This window comes from Bos javanicus, chromosome 26 (assembly GCF_032452875.1).
Source record: "Bos javanicus breed banteng chromosome 26, ARS-OSU_banteng_1.0, whole genome shotgun sequence".
NCBI lineage: Eukaryota > Metazoa > Chordata > Mammalia > Artiodactyla > Bovidae > Bos > Bos javanicus.
In genome coordinates this window covers 20380722-20386210 of record NC_083893.1, presented here as the reverse complement: position 1 = coordinate 20386210, position 5489 = coordinate 20380722, and the positions used below count along the sequence as shown (strand labels likewise).

Below are 5489 nucleotides of genomic sequence, written 5' to 3'. Positions count from 1 at the left end.
GGGGACTTCCCTGGTGGTTCAGTGGCTAAGAATCCGCCTTCCAGTTCAGGGGATGCAGGTTTGATCTTTGGTGAGGAAACTAAGATCCCACATGCTACGGGGCAACCAAGCCCATGCAGCAATTACTAAGCTAGAGCGCTCTGGAGCCCTTGTGTTGCAACATAAGATCCCGAGTGCCCCAACTAAGATGCTGCTGCTGCTGCTGCTAAGTCGCTTCAGTCGTGTCCGACTCCGTGCAACCCAATGGACGGCAGCCCACCAGGCTCCCACCTCCCTCGGATTCTCCAGGCAAGAACACTGGAGTGGGTTGCCATTTCCTTCTCCAATGCATGAGAGTGAAAAGTAAAAGTGAAGTTGCTCAGTCGTATCAGACTCTTCTCGACCCCATGGACTGCAGCCCACCAGGCTCCTCCGTCCATGGGATTTTCCAGGCAAGAGTACTGGAATGGGGTGCCATTGCCTTCTCCAAGACTAAATGCAGCCAAATAAATAAATATTAAAAAAAAAAAAAAAGTTCTTACTGTGTGCTCAGGGCTTTTCAAAGAGCAGCCACTGGAGAGGCTCCCACCATCACGAATACAAACGTGAGGGAATGCTTGGATTGCAAACTGACAACCGCAGGGCCTAACTCTGGAAGTAATATTTTTGCCAGCAAACCATTTAAAAAGTGAATTAAGATTTAAAACTTTTTTTTCCAAAATTTAACCATGCCCCATCCAGCTCACCAGTTCACATTCTATATTGGCAACTTCTCAACTTACTTCATTCATTACTAATCCAGACCCTGAAGGCATGAGTTTGCAACCTTTGGGATAAGGGCTTTTGCCTGCCAAACTTTCAGAATGAAAGCTGTTATGCCAAGGAAAACCTTGCTTACAACCGGCAAAGTAACTCTGGAAGGGCATATATCTGACCCTTTAGCTTCATTTGTCACTAAGTATGGCTTCCCACGTGCCTCTAGTGGTAAAGAACCCACCTGCTAATGCAGGAGACATAAGAGAAGTGAGTTCAATCCTTGTGTTGGGAAGATCCCCTAGAGAAGGGAATGGCAATCCAGTCCAGTATTCTTGCCTGGGAAATCCCATGGACAGAGGAGCCTGGCAGGCTACAGTCCACGAGGTCGCAAAGAGTTGGACGTGACTTAGCAACTAAGCAACAAGAACAAGATTAACCTTGGCCTCCATGGGTTCTGTGGCAAAGAAGTTATTTTGGGCCAACACTCATTAGGGGCTGGAGGAGCTGAGGAATCAACATTATACTAGATGATTCTGCCAAAAGGGATAGGATGTCAGAGCTAGAAGAGAGCTTACTCATTCATTCAACATTATTGAGTGCTAGCATTCTGTTAGGTACGGGGGTCACAGCAGTATAAGACAAAGTCTCTTAAAATTAAAAAAACTAAAAATAAAAAAAAGACAAAATCTTTGCCCTCATGAAACTTATGTCTAATCTCATAGCTACTTGGAAACTGTGTCTGCAGTCCAATGCTTTTTTTTTTTTTAATATATATTTATTTATTTGGTTGTGCTGAGTCTTAGTTGAGGCACGTGGGATCTAGTTCCCTGACCAAGGATCGAACCTGGGCCCCCTGCGTTGGGAGCCCAGAGTTTTAGCCACTGGACTACCAGGGAAGTCCCAGTCCAATGCTTTTATTATGTAGACAATGAAACCAGGATCAGAGTAGGAAAATAGATTGTGTAAGGTCAGATGGCTTGTTAGTGACAAAACCATGGCTGAAAACAAGGTTTGACATTCATTCTCAGAACTTTTCTACTTCCTACCTCCTTCTTAAAGATTTTTTCTGCCTTGATTTTCCACAATGATCCATTCTTCTACTGAGGCAGATCTTACCAAGGTTACTTCAACTTGACTATCAGTTGAGTCTCCTGTCTTAAGGATTGAGCAACGTGTCCCTTATTTATAGAGCAACTTCCCTCCTTTATTTTCATATTATGTTTCTTCTTCCCTCTAAGTTACATTCAAAGAATTCACTATCTACTGCGATCATGCTATTCTAAAAATGGTTAAACTCTTGTTAAAATGGGTCATTTTCACAGAATAGTACATACTGTATGATGCCACTTATATGGAATTCTAAAAAAAGAAATTCTAGTTATATGAAATTCTAGAAGACTCTTTGCAACCCTATGGACTGTAGCCCACCAGGCTCCTCTGTCTAGAAGACGGGAGAAAAGGGAAGCATATAAATAGTTACCTTGTGTCAGTGGTGAGAATTTACTGCAAAGAGGCATGACAGAATTTTATGGGTGATGGAAATGTTCTCTCTTTACGTGTGATCATGGTCAGGACTTCCCTCGTGGTCCTGTGGTTATGACTCCACGCTTCAGATGCAGGGGGTGCTGGTTCAATCTCTGGTCAGCGAACGAGGATCCCATATTCTGCGTGGTGCAGCCAAATAAATAAGTAAATATCAGAAAAACAATCAATTAAAAAAACACAGTCATAGTCACACAGGTGTATACATTTGTCAAACTGTAACCTTAGGATGTTTCTGCTGCTGCGTCGCTTCAGTCGTGTCCGACTCTGTGCAACCCCACAGACGGCAGCCCACCAGGCTCCTCGGTCCCTGGGATTCTCCAGGCAAGAACACTGGAGTAGGTTGCCATCTCCTTCTCCAACCTTAGGATAGATGTGTTTTATTGTCTGTAGATTATGCATTAGTAAAGATAGTTTTTGGAAAAGGGAACTTTTTGAAACAAGCTTGTCTCTTTGCAGAGAGGCAGATAGGATCTGCCAGAATAGAGATTTAGGATTTAAAAATGCAGTGACTTAACTAGTACAGGGGATTCTACCCTGGGAGAAAGTGAGACTGGAAAGGTGACTCTGCTCTTTGCTCACTTGGTTTCATTTGCCATGTGCCCGTCATGGTGTATTCATTTTGCTGCAGCGGGTGTGATCCTGGTGTTTCCAGATACTTTAACCGGCTAGGCTGACTTCCAAAAATGTCTATAGAGAGGCGGGTAAGTATGGGCACATCTATTCTATTTTACAGCTGATTTAGGGACTTTTCAAAGCTGAAATTTTATTACACACATGTGATTTTCACCAAGTCAGGTGAGTTGAAACCTTAACTGCTTTTTAAAATTATTATTATTTTTGGCCAGGAGTGCTATCTTCTAGTAATTTGCCAAATGACCAACACAAAGGGAAAGGGGAGAAGCACCCATCACACATCCTCAGGGCCTTTTAGGAAACATGGAGTTGCTTCTTTGGCTACATGCATGTGGATCTATCAAATACAGGAGTGGTGATATTGTTGATGTCAAGGGAATGGGCACTGTTCAGAAAGAAATGCCCCACAAGTATCCCCATGGCAAAGTTCGAGTAGTTTACAGTGTGAACCATCATGCTGTTGGCATTGCTGTAAACAAACAAGGACAAGATTCTTGCCAAGGGAATTAATGTATGTATTGAACATATTAAGCACTCTAAGAGGCAAGACAGCTTCCTAAAACGTGTGAAGGAAAATGATCAGAAAAAGAAGGGAGCCAAAGAGAGAGATACGTGGGCTCAATTAAAGCTCCACCCAGAGAAGATTTGTGAGAACCAATGAGCTCACATGTGAGCTGTTGGAAACTATTCTCTATGAATTTATTGCATCCTAGGCATAAAAAAAGAAGAAGAAGGTCTTTGTACTGTAAAACAAAACTAAACTGGAAACCTATTTCATTAAAAAAAAAAAAAAATCAACTCCACTATTTGTTCTTAGCTCTCTTGTGGATAGAAGACAGAAACTGAATTTTAGGTTCATCACAGTTTAATCTCCCTCCCCTTGGGGTATTGGGCTGGAGATTTTCCTGGGATTTTGAACCAGTGTATCAACCTGCAATAAGCCCAGCCTTTTTCATATCTCCAAATATGATGTCTGTGAGCATGTGTGAGTGTATGCTTATGGTTGGTGGCCTTGTCTCTTCTATCAATTTGGAATCACCTCCAAACTCCTGAAAGTGAGAAGTTATGTTCATTTTTACAATAATACGAGTATATACAGTGGTCTCTGTGGTTACCTGATAACTTGTGAATGTTTCATTTCCTCTGCAAATTGTAATAATAATTTAATTTTTAAAGGGCTCAGTAAAAAACACCTGATGTGCAAATCTCCCCACAGAAGGACCACAGAGCCAGTGAAAGCATTCCAGTGTACCATTTAGTTCACTGAAGTTGCCCAGTCCTTCTCCAGCCTTACACTGTCCTGTGTGTGATAAACACACTATTTGGGGGAGTGATACATATAAGGCTTAATCCTAACAAAGTATTTGATTTGCTACCACTTGATACAACCCATGGTACTTTTTTTTTTTCCCCATGGTACTTTCACATGGATTATCCTCATAACCAGCCTGGGACATTATTGGACTGATATTATTATCCCCGTTTCATTGATGAAAAGCCAGGGCTCAGAGAGGATATGAGATTTGCCCAAGGTTATACCATGAATCAGCAGCAGAATTGAAACAGGACCAAGAGCCATGGACAACCAACAAGAACAGAAAACCTATAGCCTTGTCATAAAAGGATTCATTGGACAAATATAGGAGGAAGGCAGTCACGATTTATTAAGTACCTACTATGTGCCAGGCAGTGTGAGAGGTGCTTTGTGCGTATCACCTCATTCAAGGGCAAAGAAAATGTGTGGAATTGTAATTCTGCGTGTGTGGGGGAATGACTATTGTCTCATTTTACAGAAAAGGAAATTACAAGAATATCCCAGAATATTTAAATGACTAAGCCCTAGTTATTCCTTAACCTCAACTTCAGTCTCTACTTCTTCTCTTCAGCCTCTGACTTCTCTACTGATCACCATTTTCACTTCATCTTCAACTTCATTCTCAATTTCAACCTCATTCTTTTTTTTTTTTTTCTCAACCTCATTCTTAATTTCATCTTCCCTTCCGCATGATCAGGGAGAATCAGTCTCAATAAATGGTTGTTGGTGATAAGGAATTTCATGTTTCCTGAGTAACTCCACCTAGGCTCCAACTTGCCAGCACAATTTCTGACACACCATCTTTCTCACGCCAGTCTGTAAATAATTGTTTTCAAATATTTCTGTGGAATAAGCTTGCGTATTATTTCCTCCGTTAATTTGTAACCTCCCTCAGGACAGGAATTATGGTTATATTTTGCTCTCTAGACTAAGAAGCTAGTGTAGTTATTTTTGGATTGTGGGAAGTTAATATATGTTTTTTCCCACTGATGACAATTTCACTCACATTGGGTACACAGGCTTTCTTCACTGATTATTCTTTTGCTTTCTGTGTTGGTTCCACAGATTTATCATTTTTTCTTATTTTCACACTATATTATTTACTACTATCATTAGATTGTACTCACTGTATTTATTTATTCATTCAACAAACATTATGCTAGATAACAGGAATAAAAGAGTTAAGATACAATCACAGACTTCAAGTCTTGAAGGATCAACTAAGCTTTTTTCATTTTGAATACATTTTATTTGTGCTAGC

At 40.9% G+C, this 5489-nt stretch overlaps 1 pseudogene; it reads left to right on the top strand.

Moving 5' to 3' along the window:
• The first annotated feature begins 3152 nt into the window (after window positions 1–3152).
• On the top strand, window positions 3153–3686 carry LOC133239658 (large ribosomal subunit protein eL21-like; annotated as a pseudogene).
• Window positions 3687–5489: the final 1803 nt, after the last annotated feature.